Source organism: Protopterus annectens, chromosome 13.part0 (genome assembly GCF_019279795.1).
Source record: "Protopterus annectens isolate FY-2018-M chromosome 13.part0, PAN1.0, whole genome shotgun sequence".
NCBI lineage: Eukaryota > Metazoa > Chordata > Ceratodontiformes > Protopteridae > Protopterus > Protopterus annectens.
Window position 1 is genome coordinate 114,483,926 of NC_056747.1, and position 18,919 is coordinate 114,502,844.

An 18,919-nucleotide genomic window follows, 5' to 3' on the forward strand; every position below is an offset into this window, starting at 1 on the left:
TTTAGAGCTTTCCAGCTGAAGGAGAGAGCATCCGTTCTCCAGGCTAGAGGATGGTGTGTCCTTGAGCAGAACCTGCCCAGGTGGTGATTGTGATGAGAAGCAAAGAGATCTATGTCCGGTCTTCCCCAAGCAGTTATTTGCGAGAAAATGTGTGGATGCAGCATCCATTCGTGTGGATCCACGAAATCTCTGCTCAACCTGTCCGCCAGAACATTGTCCTTGCCCGGAACAAACTGGGATTGTAAATGAATGTTCAGATTCAGGGATTTTTCCCAAAGAGCCATTGTTAGTCTGCAGAGAGGGTACGAGTGAGTGCCTCCTTGTTTGTTTATATACCACATGACCGTGGTGTTGTCTGTCCTTATTAGCAGATAGCCCTGTTGAAGAGATTTTCCAAAGGCTTCTATTGCATGTATCACTGCCAACATCTCTTTTTGATTTATGTGCAGAGACATTTCCGTTGGAGTCCATTGACCTTGAATGCATCTGTCCTCCATGTGTGCCCCCCATCCATGATCTGAGGCGTCTGTTGTAATGGTTTGACTTGCTTGAGCCTTGTTGAAAGGCATGCCTTGGTTTAAATGGCTTGCTTGCACCCACCACAAAAATTCCCTTTGCAGGCATGGGATGAGTGGTATTACGTCTTCTAGGTTGTGGCTGTGTTGAGACCATAAGCTTTTTAGGTACCATTGTAGCTTTCTCATGTGTAGTCTTGCCAGAGGGATCAGAAGAATGCAAGATGCCATGAAACCCAGGGCCTGCAGGATCTTCCTTGCAGTCAGCTGGGTAACTTTTGCTAGGCTTTTGAAGTAATCTGGTAAATGCTGTTGTTTCTCCTCTGTGAGGAAAGCCATTTGTGATTGTGTGTCCAGGTTTGCTCCTAGAAAAATAATATTTTGGGATGGCAGTAGTCTTGATTTTTGAATGCTGACTGTGTATCCCAAAGCTTGAAGCAACTGAATGACATAGTCCAAGTTTTTTACCAAGGTTTGTTTGCTGTCTGCTTGTATGAGGCAGTCGTCCAGGTAAGGGTATATTTGAATCCCTTGGAGTCTGCAATGTGCAACTACTGATGCCAGGCATTTCGTGAACACTCTGGGCGCAGTAGATAAGCCAAACGGCAATGCTGAGAATTGATAATGCTCTGTTCCTGCAAGAAATCTGAGGTATCTTCTGCAGCTTTGTCTGATTGGGACATGCAGGTATGCCTCCTTGAGGTCCAGAGTAACCAGCCAAGACCCCTTGCCCAGCATGGGAAGGAGTTGCTGTAACGTCAGCATTTTGAATTTTGGCACAATAAGAAAAGTGTTTAGAACGGACAAGTCCAGTATAGGCCTCCATTGCTTTTCTTTTCTTGGAACAAGGAACAGCCTTGAGTAGAATCCCTGGCCTTGTTCCAGTGGAGGAACCTTTTCTATAGCTTTTATTTGTAACAGCTTTGAAACTTGTAAAAGAGCCTCTGCCCTTTGATTTTGTGGCAGGTTTGGCATGCCTTGTCTCGTTGGTAAGGTATGGAAGTGGAACCTGTAGCCTCTGTCTATTATGTCCAGAATCCATTTGTCCTTGGTTAAAATGTGCCAGTTCTTTGAGAATAAGGATAATTTTCCACCTAGAGGTGCTTCTCTTTGAGCCTTGGTAGGCGGAGTGAAAGTCAAGTCATTGTGATTGTCCCTGTGGTGCAGGTGAACTCCCTGCGCCACTTCTTTGATTTGGTGGTTGCCATTGGCGGTCCCTGTAGGAGCCTCGGTATTGCCCTCTACCTCGAGCACGCCTGTTTTTTCCCCTTTGTAACTTGTCTGAGTCCGGAAAGGACCAATTCTTTGAAGGCCAATTCCTGCTGAATCTGGGGGGCTGAACCTGGAGGAAACCCTTGACAGTCTGTACTGATTTAGCCTTTTCCTCAATAGACTTCAACACATCCTGTGCATTAGCACCAAAAAGCTTCTGTTTTTCCAGAGGTGCATCCAGGAGCTTAACTTTAACATGATCTGGCAGAGGTTGTTCTTTCAACCAAGCATGTCTATGAATGACGGCCCCTGTCATGGCTGCCCTACATGAAGCTTCCAATGCATCATAACCACACTGAAGAAAATGATTGCTAACCTACTGAGTGTTATGAACCAGATCCTGCAATGCCTTTCTATCTATAGGCTCAGGAGAGGCTAACTGTTTCTGCAAATCATCCATTAAGTAATCCTGGTACTGAAACATATGAAAAAGGCAGTTGAGTGACCTCATGGCAAGGGTGGAAGAGGTATAAACTTTTTTGCCCCATCTCTCCAGGGACCTAGCTTCCCTGTCAGCGGGCAGAGGGTTTTTGGCCGAGGAAGTAGTCACTGCCTTGGGGCCCTGTGAAATAGTTTCTAGATCCACAGAGTGGGCCTTAAAAAGATGCTTATGGGTTTCAGGGACCCTGTAATATCGGTCAGGCTTGACAGGAGCAGGAGGGAGAGAATCAGGTGAAGCATTGGAGTCTGAATATACATCATCAAGGACAACCAGCACTGGAGGGATAGCTAAAGGCCTGTGTTGGGGTAGCTTAAGGAAGGTATGTAGCCTTTTCCTGGAGTCAGAAAATTCCTGACCCTGCCACTGAAAATGTTCTCTCATGGAGTGGAGTACTTCACCAAAAGAAATATCCTCTGGAGGAGAGGCAGAGGGAATTGAATCCTCAGCATCAGAGTCCTCATAGGCCTGGAAGGAATCTTCCTCCGTATCAGAGTGCTCTGAATCCCCAGTGGCTTCATCTGAAGAGAGGGTGTCTAGGCCTTTTATCTGCAGGCGGCTGAGATCCTCTGTCTGGGTGCGGCTGAGACCCCCTGATAAGAGAGATTAGATCTGCAGCAAGAGTCATGATCTGTCTATCAGAAGAGGGGCCCAGAACAGCAGGTTTAGGATGGGCCTTGGCCTGGCTGGCAGCCTTGGCATGTGCAAAGGCCTTGATGGACATGGATACCGGAGGCCTAGCTTCCCCACGTGCAGGGGTAACCTTGTCCACAGGAATGGTGTCGGGCAAATCTAGAGCTTCGGTTTCTGGTGGGAAATCAACAACCGGCACCGTTGTGGTCTCCGGGACCGAAGAACGTGTTAACGCGGTGTCGTCGGCCTGGGGCGGTAGAATTACCGCTTCCGAAGTGACCGATGCACTCGCGGAGGGCTTAGGTGTGGTATCGGTGGAGGACGGGGGCCGAGGATGTCGGTCCCAGTCCTTGCGTTTCTTGGTAGTTTGTATTGTCGGTTGTTCCGACGGCATGAAATATGCGAAAGATTCGCCAAAAAAGTCTTCGGCAAATTCTGCCCGGCGCCTGAGAGTGCACTTATTAAAGCGAGCACAGGCAGCACAGGCCGAGACGTCGTGGTCTGGGCCCAGGCAGGGGAGGCAGTAAGAATGGAAGTCCTTATGAGGCATTTGTTTACCACAAGACAAACAGTTATTAACTTTTTCAAATTTTTCTGACATCGGCTGAGGCAAGAAAAAATGTTCCCCAACGGGGTACTTCGCTTTTAGATGACTTCGGTAACTGAAACACAGGAGCTGACCAACCGGCACTTGCGAACTGCTTCTGCTTCGGGCACTGCGCGGCAAGAAAGACTGAAGAAGATGGCGTCGGCGGATGCCTTTACACTCCAGCCGCTCTGACGGGGAGGAGGCAACATCAGCCGACGCCGGACCCAGACTTTGGAATCCGGCCGACCGAGGGGCTGCCTGAGGCAGGACAACCCATATGTCAGGACTGCAGTTGCATTCTTGAAGGACATCATCCTGGTGACTGCAAAGCAGTGCGATGGAACCAGTTATAGCAGCTGCAGTGTTAAAACAAAAAATATCAAAAAAAATAAAGATCTGACCACATATTACCATAGTACAGAACACAGACTAGTCAAACTGTCAGCATAAGAAGGTTTAGTAGTACAGCATACTAGACTGATAGAAGCCTCCACACTTCTTCCCTAGCTTTCCAACACTGTAACGCTGAGATTGTTTAAATACACATGAACATTACAAAACGAGAATGGAAAACTTTGTCTCCAGTGGCCATGTCTCCTCCCTCGCCGCATGGTATCACCAGAACTAAAGGTCACCAGTTAGTGGATTACAACCACCGACTTTCAACAAAGGTCTACGATCATGCCAGCTCCCAGAACTGGATTACAGTGTGTATACTCCTCTACTAAGTCATCGTTCTGTCTAAAGTCATGCTAGAATGTTTCTAACTCGGTCACAAGTATGAGGACATGTACCACAATAAGTGCACCATGTGTGGCACTTGCAACTAATGGACAGAGTGTGTATCATACTGTATAATGTAATCTACCATTAAGTGAAAACGCATGCTAACTGGTTGAAAGCTGCTCCTATATTTTCCACTATTTTCATACCTGATGCTTTTCTGTTACTATTAAGACCACCTGATTTTTTTTTTTTTTTTTTTTTTTTTTTTTTTTTACAAAAGAGTGAGCAGAAATGACAAACCTGTCAAGATACCTAGACACCTGAATAGCTTCTATGAAGCACCATCCTTTAAAAACTGGTCTCAGTGAGGGGGGAAGATGGGTGGCTCTGTTTAAATATTTTCTTCTGTGTCATTTTCTTCAAAGAATGAAGGGTGCTTGAAGGCATCACTCAAATAACAAAGAAGGTTCCATTACTATATTGCACAGAGTCCTCACTATCTGCATAGCAGTACAGTGTAGCTTAAAGGAGGAGCTATAAAAACAGAAACTCCCCTCTCACCTGCAAACAGAATACATGCTTCCCGTCCTCAGTGCAAGGTGTTTTAGCACAGGGAAACTACATTTTTCCTGTAATCATGTAGGATGCATGGTTCACATTCTTTTTTTATTCATTCATTTATTTCCATTTCTTTACTAGGACTGTCCAACTAGGCCAAAAGCCCATCTTCAGCAGAAGCTCAGGGAGAAAAGCTCCACGAGACAAAGAATGTATTACTATTTTATCAAATTCTATGTAAAAGAATGCAGGGAAATGTAAACTTATGAGGAAGAGAGAGATAAGAGGAACGATAGTACAGAAAGAGAGACTAAGGTAATGTCACACCAGACAGCAGGACAGGAGGAATACAGGTTAAGAAACTGATAACCATGGATAAAGGGCTTCTTCTCTTTTGGTCGAATTTTCCAAAGGTCAAACACTCTTAACATCAAACCAGCTTTTATGCCAATTGCTGGTATATGTGGGGATCAAGAGTTTGCGCTTATATCAATGTAGCACAGTCTTGGAGTTGGTATACATAAGTTGCAGGGGATGGGGGATGCAGGGGGGGGCTTAACCCCTCCCAGCATAAAAAGATGCACAAAGGATGAATGCAGAATCCTGTTTCATAAAAGTGTTTTTGATTTGATTATGACATTTTGTATTTTAAACCATTGTGCATTCAATATATAGCCATATATCTGGACAAACATATATGGGATTGTCAGATTAAGCTGTATGAATAATAGACTGATTTTGTGCAGGGAAAGAGACAACATGATAGGTAGGTTTTTAATTTGTTCTGGAACTTCAACTAGTAGTATTAGTTTTGAAGGTCTGGTGGAACAGACTTGTACTCAAACATTTTGTTTAGACAGAGAAACTGTAAGCCTAGGCTTCCAAGCCCCTGTTAAAAAAGCAATGAGAGGCAGGGGCTGATGTACGTTTACTTTTGTACTGAAGACTGGAGTTGACTAAGGTAAATGTTAGCCCCTGTAACATATTTACTGGTTAAAAAAGCAATGAGAGGCAGGGGCTGATGTACGTTTACTTTTGTACTGAAGACTGGAGTTGACTAAGGTAAATGTTAGCTCCAAGTCTCATTTGTTTGAAAGAAAAATGAAAAAGATATAAAGCCTGACAAAGTACATTTAATATTTATGTCAATTTAATATACTTTATATATTGGCTGCTGTTCTTAAGATCAAGACCTCTATGATAGGTTGCTATCTTCAACAAGAACATAACAGAAGCATCCAGATGGCCATTTGCTTGTACAGCTACTTTTGGGTTATCTTTAATGAATTTGTTATACTCCAGCATTTCTGTTAAACTCAAAAGTATCCCACTTTGGCTAATTGTGAGAGATGTGCATGTAACAAATCAAGGCGTTTAACCTAGTTCATGTCCTGGGCTTCCTCCCTATTGTCATCTGTCAAACACTTCAGTGAAATGCACATTAGCACAAAAATATGTGTGTGCACTCTGCCAGTTTCGTCATGTTTTACTGATGTATTTCAACAGCTGATCATAACACAGGGCTGCTTTCAAAGCTTTACTTGCAAAGGCTCTACATGACACTAGTTTTACATTACCTTTTACAGTTTAAGTAGGTAATATCTTTACATGACACTTACCTTTTACAGTTTAAGTATGTAATATTTTTAAAAGAATAACAGCAAAGAAGCAACATAGCTAAATGAAACTATAATCTGACAAGAGAAAGTTACCACTTGGCCAATGGAGATCATCGGCTCTGCTTACACCAGACATGCTGAAGTCCATCCGACTGATTATTTTGTGGAGAAGGCAAAAACTTATAAATTGATGATATTTTAAGTAAGGGGTTCAAATTCATTCCTAACACGAAAGGTGACCTGGTTCAGTCCTTAATAGATATGAAGTTGTTCCTAAGGAAAGTGAATCTTTGTGTTACACTTCCCCCTAAGGTGTTGGATGAAAACCGCCAGGAAAATATACTCATCAGGAGAAGTATATATAATCCCCCCTATCACCCCCAGATTAGAAACCTTGACCTGATATTAGAGAAGAAAATTAGAGAAGAATTTAAATTTGTGGAGAAAGAATATAATATCACAAAAGAAGAACATAATATATTAAATGAGTTAAGGTTCAATAATCAAGTCAGGATTATGAAACCTGACAAAGGGGGAGGGGTGGTTATAATGGAAAACATTATCTATGATGGTAAAATGTATAGTATCTTAGGTGATGGTAACAAATATAGAATAGTTTCTTTAAATGAAGTACAATTAGCCTACCAAAAAATAGATAACATTTTAGATAATTTGCTACTGGAAGGCATAATAGATGTTAAATTACATCAGTTTTTGTATGTACCTAAACCAAGGATACCCATTATTTTTGGGATACCAAAGGTACATAAGAATGTCAGTGACCCACCGTTAAGACCGATAGTCTCAGCGGATGGTTCCAAGACTACCAGCTTGGCCAAATATGTGGATATAACAGCAAAACATATTTGGGCCATGAACAAATATATATTAAAGGATTCTTGGGACCTATTGAGGGACATTAAGTCAGATTTATTCTCAAATGATCTCATTTTGTGACAATTGATGTCATTGATTTATTTTCATGTATACCCCACCATGAAGGTATGAGATCATTTGAGGATATGATTTTTCTCGACAAAAAGTTGTCACATTGGGAGAAAAATGCAGTGGTAGCATTGGTGGATGTTGTACTAAAGAATAACTTTATGGTCTTTAATGATGAGTATTACCAGCAAATTAGTGGAGTAGCAATGGGTGCTTGCGCACCACATATGCTAACATTGTGTTAGCAGCTTGGGAGTCCAATTTTGTACACAACTCAGAATATACTCAATATTGGACCCTTTACAGGCGGTTTCTAGATGACATAGTTATTTTTTGGATTGGGGGTAGTGAAAAACTATCGGAATTTATGAATTATCTACAGAATACTACTAATTTTTTAAAATTCACGTTTACTACGTCCGTAGATAGGTTACAATATTTGGACGTTGAAATATACAAGAATGTGAATAATAGGGATTTTGAAACCAAGGTTTTTAGGAAAAACACCTTCTGCAATTCCTATTTACATTTCACTAGCCGCACCCCACACTGTAAAAAGAATATTGTCAAGGGACAATTTGTGAGGGGGTGTCGTATGACTAGTAAAGAGGATGACTTTATTAAGGAATGTAACACACTGGAGGGAATGTTTTTAGCCAGGGGCTACCCCTATGAATTTGTTTCAAGAACTAGAAAAGAGGTAGAGGAAAATAGATTAGGTAAATATAAACCTATAAAAGGTGTAGAATTAATAGTAAATAATGTCAATTTGCCATCTTTTAATAAGCAGAATAAAACTAATGTAGTCAATGATGGACAATATAATTCAGCATTAGTGATGGAGTTTAATAATTTGAATATTAAAGTAAGAAAGATTTTCCACAAAGAATGGAGCAATTTTGTTTCATACACTGACATCTTGAATAACAAGAAAGAGATGCCTAAGGTTGTATACAAAAATGGCAGAAGCATTAAAAATTTGTTGGAAAATAATAAAACAGGTAATAGTAATGAAATTTCTACGAAAATGTCACTATATGATAAAAATAGAAAATATGGAACATATCAATGTGGACACTGTAATCAGTGCCCACACATTAGTAACAAGATGGAAATTTTGGTATCAACAAGGGACATTAATATAACTGCCTCTGGATATTTTAACTGTGATACACAGGGAGTGGTGTATTTAGCTACGTGTTTGGAATGTAAGTCATATTATGTGGGGAAGACTGAGAGGGCATTAAAAAAGAGAATTTATGAGCATATTTACGAGATATCTAAGAGAAAAGAAACAAATGCTCTGTTCAAACACACGTTAGATTGTAATAATGCCAAATTCACCTTCTTTGTATTGGAACAGGTCAAAAGAGAAATAAGAGGGGGCCCTTGGGAAGAAAAATTAGAATTTAAGGAGCTCTGGTGGCAAATTTTATTAGATGCTACTAATTTCCCAGGGCTTAATGACCACATTTCCCTAACCTCAGTGTTAAAACTAAGAGCAGCCAAGATTTAGTTTCATTTGTAATTGCTCTTTTAGGTCAGCAGATGGTGCTAGTAGGCTAGGAATGAATTTTTCATGAAACAAAGAATACAAAAGGTTTTAAAAGGTATAAATATTTAGTAGTTTTTATTATATTTGTATTTATTTATTTAATGTGGTTTTAAATAAATTATTGAGTGATCATGAATTTTAAACTAATGAAGAAGGGAGTTTTTAAAATCAAATATCGAAGTGTGTTTTAATAGTTGTAAATGGTAACTTCAAATGAGCCTTGTAAACAGGTGTTTTCAATGTTAATTATGAATTTAATGAATTTTATTGGTCGGCACAGACCACATGTGAGTATATTAGGTGATTTTAAATTACATTTGTTAGTCTGAAGAAGTCTTACATGTTTGTGGAGACGAAAACGCATTGTGGATGTTAACAGCGTTTACGTTTTGCAGTGATTAGTTTTCTGTGCTTGCAATAAAGTGTGTTGGTCATCGCTGGTGAACTGCTTCCGTGGTTATTGGATTTATTGGCTTTGTATTTCGAATTTGGCGCCTTTTTTGTGTTTGTTTGGTACGGCGCTTCATCATGGACAGCAGTGCTACGGCTTTGAACCGGGAGGACTTGGGACAGTCCCGAAAACTTATAGGTCAGTTAACTGAATTGATTGAGTTACTCACCCCACTTTGCTCGGCTTTAGTTGCTACAAAAAGAAGCCAAGAAGCGGATGGTACGTCCGAATGGACCGAGGAAGCAGGGCGTTCCAAAAGTAAGAGGAAAAGACATAATCTTGAAAAGAGCCCTGGGCGGACGGAGGAAGCGGAACCGAATGGTAGCAACTTCGATCCTGCAAACACGCCAATGGTTCTACAAAGATTAGGAGAATGTATGGGTAGCAACGAGAGTCGGGGTTTAACTGACCGGAATTGCAAGAGCAATTGCTCAGGTTTAAAAGCCTCAGGTACTGTTTCTCCCATTACTGACAATTTTGATATGTTAGAATGGCTTAAAAATCCTATGGACACTAAATTATACAGAGCAGAAGAGGGTGCACCAGTGGATGGTGACTCTTATGCTATGAAAATCAATAAATTGTCTGGCATGATGTATAGATATAAATCAATGAACATAGAAAATTGTTATCTCAAGGAATGTATCAAACAAAAAATAGTACCAAAGGGTTTAAGGGTCTGGAAATACCCTAATAATGTAGAAACTGGTACATTGTTTCATACTGAACTTGTGAATGTGTTTAATGAATGTGGTATTAGTATATTGAGGCTCATTATAAAAGAAAATAATAGGAAATTAGAAAGTTTGGAAGAAGAAATTAGAGTCCTGGATGATTTTATTAAGAAGGATATGCTGTTTGAAGTTAAAAAAGAAAAGGAAAAATATTTAAATATGGGCTCAGAAGTGGATGCTAAATGTTCTATTTTAGAACAAAGAAAAATTAAGAAATTAAGGAGAGATATTGAGGAATACCAGAATGACATTAGTTACCCTAAGCCACCTGCTATAAAATGGGAACACAACAGCAGAATTGGCTATAAGAAGAGTAACATTAGGTATGACTCTAGTAATATTCCTGAGGAAGAAGAAGGGTGGATTAATTACGATACTGAATTTCCACCATTAAATAGAACGAAGCACCATGGAAATGACAATAGATATCAAAATTTTCAATGGAGGGGAGGGAGAAGGGGGAGAGGGAGATATTAGATGTAGTTATTAATACCCTCGAACCCACCCACATTTTTTCCCCTGAGGAGATGGAAATTATGACACAACAAGTGAGCCCTGATATCAGCTTGACAGTGGAGGACGAGTTAAGCACAGGTATCCTATGTACAGGAACTACATATTCACTTAATAATTTTTCCATTTACAATTTTAGCAACGTTAGCATTAATAAAACACATTTTGATATTTTAAGTAAGGGGTTCAAATTCATTCCTAACACGAAAGGTGACCTGGTTCAGTCCTTAATAGATATGAAGTTGTTCCTAAGGAAAGTGAATCTTTGTGTTACACTTCCCCCTAAGGTGTTGGATGAAAACCGCCAGGAAAATATACTCATCAGGAGAAGTACATATAATCCCCCCTATCACCCCCAGATTAGAAACCTTGACCTGATATTAGAGAAGAAAATTAGAGAAGAATTTAAATTTGTGGAGAAAGAATATAATATCACAAAAGAAGAACATAATATATTAAATGAGTTAAGGTTCAATAATCAAGTCAGGATTATGAAACCTGACAAAGGGGGAGGGGTGGTTATAATGGAAAACATTATCTATGATGGTAAAATGTATAGTATCTTAGGTGATGGTAACAAATATAGAATAGTTTCTTTAAATGAAGTACAATTAGCCTACCAAAAAATAGATAACATTTTAGACAATTTGCTACTGGAAGGCATAATAGATGTTAAATTACATCAGTTTTTGTATGTACCTAAACCAAGGATACCCATTATTTTTGGGATACCAAAGGTACATAAGAATGTCAGTGACCCACCGTTAAGACCGATAGTCTCAGCGGATGGTTCCAAGACTACCAGCTTGGCCAAATATGTGGATATAACAGCAAAACATATTTGGGCCATGAACAAATATATATTAAAGGATTCTTGGGACCTATTGAGGGACATTAAGTCAGATTTATTCTCAAATGATCTCATTTTGTGACAATTGATGTCATTGATTTATTTTCATGTATACCCCACCATGAAGGTATGAGATCATTTGAGGATATGATTTTTCTCGACAAAAAGTTGTCACATTGGGAGAAAAATGCAGTGGTAGCATTGGTGGATGTTGTACTAAAGAATAACTTTATGGTCTTTAATGATGAGTATTACCAGCAAATTAGTGGAGTAGCAATGGGTGCGGCTTGCGCACCCACATATGCTAACATTGTGTTAGCAGCTTGGGAGTCCAATTTTGTACACAACTCAGAATATACTCAATATTGGACCCTTTACAGGCGGTTTCTAGATGACATAGTTATTTTTTGGATTGGGGTAGTGAAAAACTATCGGAATTTATGAATTATCTACAGAATACTACTAATTTTTTAAAATTCACGTTTACTACGTCCGTAGATAGGTTACAATATTTGGACGTTGAAATATACAAGAATGTGAATAATAGGGATTTTGAAACCAAGGTTTTTAGGAAAAACACCTTCTGCAATTCCTATTTACATTTCACTAGCGCGCACCCCCCACACTGTAAAAAGAATATTGTCAAGGGACAATTTGTGAGGGGGTGTTGTATGACTAGTAAAGAGGATGACTTTATTAAGGAATGTAACACACTGGAGGGAATGTTTTAGCCAGGGCTACCCTATGAATTTGTTTCAAGAACTAGAAAAGAGGTAGAGGAAAATAGATTAGGTAAATATAAACCTATAAAAGGTGTAGAATTAATAGTAAATAATGTCAATTTGCCATCTTTTAATAAGCAGAATAAAACTAATGTAGTCAATGATGGACAATATAATTCAGCATTAGTGATGGAGTTTAATAATTTGAATATTAAAGTAAGAAAGATTTTCCACAAAGAATGGAGCAATTTTGTTTCATACACTGACATCTTGAATAACAAGAAAGAGATGCCTAAGGTTGTATACAAAAATGGCAGAAGCATTAAAAATTTGTTGGAAAATAATAAAACAGGTAATAGTAATGAAATTTCTACGAAAATGTCACTATATGATAAAAATAGAAAATATGGAACATATCAATGTGGACACTGTAATCAGTGCCCACACATTAGTAACAAGATGGAAATTTTGGTATCAACAAGGGACATTAATATAACTGCCTCTGGATATTTTAACTGTGATACACAGGGAGTGGTGTATTTAGCTACGTGTTTGGAATGTAAGTCATATTATGTGGGGAAGACTGAGAGGGCATTAAAAAAGAGAATTTATGAGCATATTTACGAGATATCTAAGAGAAAAGAAACAAATGCTCTGTTCAAACACACGTTAGATTGTAATAATGCCAAATTCACCTTCTTTGTATTGGAACAGGTCAAAAGAGAAATAAGAGGGGGCCCTTGGGAAGAAAAATTAGAATTTAAGGAGCTCTGGTGGCAAATTTTATTAGATGCTACTAATTTCCCAGGGCTTAATGACCACATTTCCCTAACCTCAGTGTTAAAACTAAGAGCAGCCAAGATTTAGTTTCATTTGTAATTGCTCTTTTAGGTCAGCAGATGGTGCTAGTAGGCTAGGAATGAATTTTTCATGAAACAAAGAATACAAAAGGTTTTAAAAGGTATAAATATTTAGTAGTTTTTATTATATTTGTATTTATTTATTTAATGTGGTTTTAAATAAATTATTGAGTGATCATGAATTTTAAACTAATGAAGAAGGGAGTTTTTTTAAAATCAAATATCGAAGTGTGTTTTAATAGTTGTAAATGGTAACTTCAAATGAGCCTTGTAAACAGATGTTTTCAATGTTAATTATGAATTTAATGAATTTTATTGGTCGGCACAGACCACATGTGAGTATATTAGGTGATTTTAAATTACATTTGTTAGTCTGAAGAAGTCTTACATGTTTGTGGAGACGAAAACGCATTGTGGATGTTAACAGCGTTTACGTTTTGCAGTGATTAGTTTTCTGTGCTTGCAATAAAGTGTGTTGGTCATCGCTGGTGAACTGCTTCCGTGGTTATTGGATTTATTGGCTGATGTAGGTTTACTTTTGTACTGAAGACTGGAGTTGACTAAGGTAAATGTTAGCCCCTGTAACATATTTACTGGTTAAAAAAGCAATGAGAGGCAGGGGCTGATGTACGTTTACTTTTGTACTGAAGACTGGAGTTGACTAAGGTAAATGTTAGCCCCTGTAACATATTTACTGGTTAAAAAAGCAATGAGAGGCAGGGGCTGATGTACGTTTACTTTTGTACTGAAGACTGGAGTTGACTAAGGTAAATGTTAGCTCCAAGTCTCATTTGTTTGAAAGAAAAATGAAAAGGATATAAAGCCTGACAAAGTACATTTAATATTTATATCAATTTGATATACTTTATATATTGGCTGCTGTTCTTAAGATCAAGACCTCTATGGTAGGTTGCTATCTTCAGCAAGAACATAACAGAAGCATCCAGATGGCCATTTGCTTGTACAGCTACTTTTGGGTTATCTTTAATGAATTTGTTATACTCCAGCATTTCTGTTAAACTCAAAAGTATCCCACTTTGGCTAATTGTGAGAGATGTGCATGTAACAAATCAAGGCGTTTAACCTAGTTCATGTCCTGGGCTTCCTCCCTATTGTCATCTGTCAAACACTTCAGTGAAATGCACATTAGCACAAAAATATGTGTGCACTCTGACAGTTTCGTCATGTTTTACTGATGTATTTCAACAGCTGATCATAACACAGGGCTGCTTTCAAAGCTTTACTTGCAAAGGCTCTACAAGACACTAATTTTACATTACCTTTTACAGTTTAAGTATGTAATATACTTACCTTTTACAGTTTAAGTATGTAATATTTTTTAAAAGAATAACGGGAAAGAAGCAACATAGCTAAATGAAACTATAATCTGACAAGAGAAAGTTACCACTTGGCCAATGGAGATCATTGGCTCTGCTTACACCAGACATGCTGAAGTCCATCCGACTGATTATTTTGTGGAGAAGGCAAAAACTTATAAAACATCCCATAGAAGAGGCCTTACCACCGGACATATGTAACTCCAATGTCACCAACCCTCAGGGTAAATTGGTTTTCCAGGCACAGCCCAATAGGTTTCAGCAAGCCAGGTACCAACAAAGGGAATGATTCTTACTGCCAATCTTAATGACCCCCACCATCTTAGCTAATACAGTTCATAAAAAGCATGTAACTCGCACTGCTACCAGCAAGCAGTCTGGCAATCAATGTATTATTAATGCACTACTATCTACTAACTTCTAAGGTCCTTGGTAAGATAATTTGTGCATTTGTTAATGGAAATAACAATCAATGTGTTATAAATACACTACTATCTACTAACTTCTAAGGTCCTTGGTAAGAGAATTTGTGCATTTGTTAATGGAAATAAAATGACTACTGCCAACAAATTTTGAAGTGTCTTCCATACATTATACAATGTATTCATACACATTTTGTAGCTATACATCGTATCATAAATATATATATATATATATATATATATATATATATATATATATATATATATATATATATATATATATATGGTCATAGGAAGTTACTAGGCTATTAGCTCTGAGGCCCTTACAAGCCTAACCAAGAATTTAGCCCATGCTCCTACAAGTCAGCATCCAATGCCCCTGTCCAGCAGACACACAGGTGGAATCCCAGGGGTATATTTTCTGTTCCCTATCCAGTTATCCAGGTTGCGCTTAAAAGGGTTAATGAGGTACTCTGCTTGATGTGGAAAGGGAGTGTATTCCACAGAAGGGGGAGTCTCTGGGAAACAAATTTGTCCCCCCAAACAAGTTCTATTGATGTCACACACCAGGTTGAGGTCACAAGTGTGGGTTACTTGAGTGGAGCTCGACTTGCGGATATGCAGCAGTTCCATCAAGGTGGGGTCTGAGATTGCTTTGTATGCCAGACAGAGATCACCTCTGTGGAGTCTGTAGGAAACTAAATAGAGGGACAGCGCTTTTAGCCTACGTGTGTGGGGTAGACGTTTGAGGCCCTGGATTCTCCTGGTGAAGCACCTCTGTGGTCTCTCCAGCTGCTGCATGTGCTTTGTATGATACATGTTGAAAGGGGCATTGTATTCAATAATGGGTCTTATGACGAAAGAATACAGCGATGTTATGACCTCCTTTGTCCCTGGATGAGATACAATTATTAATAAGGTGGGCCATGTAGAAAGCTTTCTGTACAATGGAGGCAATATGGTGGTCAAAAGTCAGTTTGCTATCAACCTGGGTGCCGAAGTCCCTCACGACTGATTGTGTGCTTAGGACATTATTAATGTGATAATTTGTGGGGACGTCACTCTCCCCAAAGGAGATGAAAATGCATTTTTTGGCATTCAGTTTGAGGCTATGTTTCTGGCACCAGTCATTTGTTTGCGTAAGACCCTCCTGGAGGATGTCCACATCACTAGGAGAATTGGTGACAGCACCCAGCTTGCAGTCATCTACAAACTTGGTCAGTCACAGCATACGGGTTTTGGCCTGCATCTCAGAAATGTATATCCCAAACAACAGAAGCCCCAGGACTGATCCCTGGGGTACACCACTCCTTAGGGGGTCTTCTGCTTGAGGAGGCTTCCCCTATTTTGATTTGGTGGGTTCTATCAGTGAGCCAGTTTGCTACCCCTCTGGTAACATATGGACTGATACCTAGTTGAGAGAGTTTATCTATTATACCCAAGTGGGGAATAGTATCGAAGGCTTTGGCCAGGTCAAGGTAAGTGGTGTGCACCATCTTCCCCTTGTCCACGGCTTTAGTGACTGGGTTTTGGGGGGAAACCGTTCTAGAACTAAATTGGCATTTTATTGATCAAGTTATAAAAGCATTTTTGCAGGAAGGATGTATGTTGTCTATATCACCATGAGTAGCAACATCTGCAAAACTTACTAACCGGAGGCTTAGATCTCTATATTGCTGCTCTTACACTCCTGAAAGCACCTAATCCTTGCTAAAACATATCACCTGCTTCCAGTACCTTATAAAACAGCTTTCTGGCTTTCAGAATGACAGGTCAGGCAGGCAGAAAGGTACCAGTTGTCCTATTAAACTTCCAAAGAGCTGCCTTTCCCTTTCACTGCTTCAACCCTTAACCGTACAAGTGCTATATCCAACAGTGTCATAACTGAAGTCTTCAGTAACACCAAACATGAAAAGATGGCTTGTTCATATTCCATCCCTCGTTCTCTAATTCCAGGCAAGTTAGCTACCAAAGTATTGTTAAAACAGTGGCTGCTTTCTGGAACAGGGTGACATGTACAGAAAGATGTACTCTAATTTTGATGTTGCTGTAATTATTTAATTTATCCAAGAACAATCATTAATTTTTTTAAAGATAAGTCACTTCCTGTACTTTTATCATACTGTACCTGCCAAAAGCAAAACTGTAGTGCCTGCATTACAATCAATCAGTCCCAAAAGACACAAAATGCAGCAATAACAGGAGTCTCAGTGGCTTAGTGTTGCGTCATATTAGATATTAATAAATGGCACTGTGACATTCTCTCCCTCTCTCTTTCTCATCCTTAGGTAACAGAAAACACGGCTCTCTTCAGTTCTCTCTTCTGCTTTGGAAAGGCTGGAAAGTTTCCATGTTAAAGAAGAAAGGTCACTTCCTTTGCGTTTTGGTCACTTCCTTTCTGTTCTGGTCACTTCCTTTGCATTCTGGTCACTTCCTTTGCATTCTTGAGGATAAGGAGAGCGTGATCTACAGTGGATATAAAAAGTGTACACATCCCTGTTAAAATGCCAAATTTTTGTGATATAAAAATGAGACCGCAATAAATCATTTCAAAACTTTTCCCACCTTTAATGTGACCTATAACCTGTACAATTCAACTGAAAAACAAAGAAATCTGTTAGGGGAAAAAATATAAAAAAATAAAAAAAATGTACAATAAGCTGGTTGCATGTGTGCACATCCTTAAACTAATATTTTATTGAAGCACCTTTTGATTTAATTACAGCATTCAGTCTTCTTGGGTAGAAGTCTGAGTATGGCACATCTTGACTTGGCAATATTTGCCCACTCTTCCTTGCAAAAGCGCTCCAAATGTGTCAGATTGCGAGGGCATCTCTTGTGTACAAGCCCTCTTCAGGACACCACACAGATTTTCTGTTGGATTTAGGTCTGGGCACTGGCAGGCCATTCCAACACTTTAATTTTCTTCTGGTGAAGCCATTATTTTGTTGATTTGGATGTATGCTTGGGGTCATTGTCATGTTGGAAGGAGAAATTCCTCTTCATCTTCAGGTTTCCAGCAGGCACCTGAAGGTTTGGGGCCAACAGTGTCTGGTGTTTGGAACTGTTCATAATTCTCTCCGCCTTGACTAAAACCCCAGGTCCAGCTGAAGAAAAGCAACCACAAAGCACGATACTGCCACCACCATGCTTCACCGTGGGAATGGTGTTCTTTTGGTGATGCAAAAAGTGTTGTTTTTGCCCCAAACATAACTTTTGGAATTGTGGCCAAAAAGTTAAACTTTGGTCTCATCAGACCATAGCACATTTTCTCACATGCTTTTGGGAGACTTGATGTATTGTTTTGTAAATTTTAGCTGAGCTTGGATGTTTTTCTGTGTAAGAAAAGGCTTCTATCTTGCAACCCTACCCCATAGCCCAGACACATGGAGAATACGTGAGATTCTTGTCACATGTAGTACACAACCAGTACTTTCCAGACATTCATGCATCTCCTTCAGTGTTGTTGTAGGTCTCTTGGCAGCCACTCTGACCAGTTTTCGTCTGGTCTTTTCATCAATTTTGGGGGACATTCAGTTCTTTGCAACGTCACTGTTGTCCCATATTTTCTCCACTTTTTGATGACTGTCTTCACTGTGTTTCATGGTATATTCAATGCTATGGAATTATTTTGTACCCTTCTCCTGACTGATACCCTTCAACAATGAGATCCCTTTGATGCTTTGTAAGCTGTCTACAAACCATGGCCTTTGCTGTAGCAGGCAACTGAGCAAATGTCAGGAAAGTCATACTAGGACAGCTAAACTTTATTTGGGGTTACTCAAAGTCTCTAATTGATGGCAGGTGTGTACCCAAGAAAACTGAATGCTGTAATTAAATCAAAAGGTGCTTCAACAAAGTATTAGTTTAATGGTGTGCACACTTATGCACCCAGCTTATTGTACATTTTTTATTTTTTCCCCTAACAGATTTGCTTGTTTTTCAATTGAATTGTAGAGGCTATAGGTCACAGTAAAGGTGGGAAAAGTTTTGAAATGATTTATTGTGATCTCATTTTTATATCACAAAAACCTGGCATTTTAACATGGGTGTGTACACTTTTTATATCCACTGTATCTATCTCTGAATTCGTCTTACTGCAATTTCTTCTGCACAGTTTGAAGCACAAGTCTTCCCTCTACTGTTTGCTGCTACATCGCACAATATGCCACATAAGGT

The 18,919-nt window shown here is 39.2% G+C and overlaps 1 protein-coding gene across 2 annotated transcripts in view; it reads right to left on the minus strand.

Moving 5' to 3' along the window:
- Window positions 1-18,919, minus strand: part of CD320 (CD320 molecule) — a 279,707-nt gene that overhangs the window by 91,224 nt on the left and 169,564 nt on the right. The window lies entirely within an intron of this gene.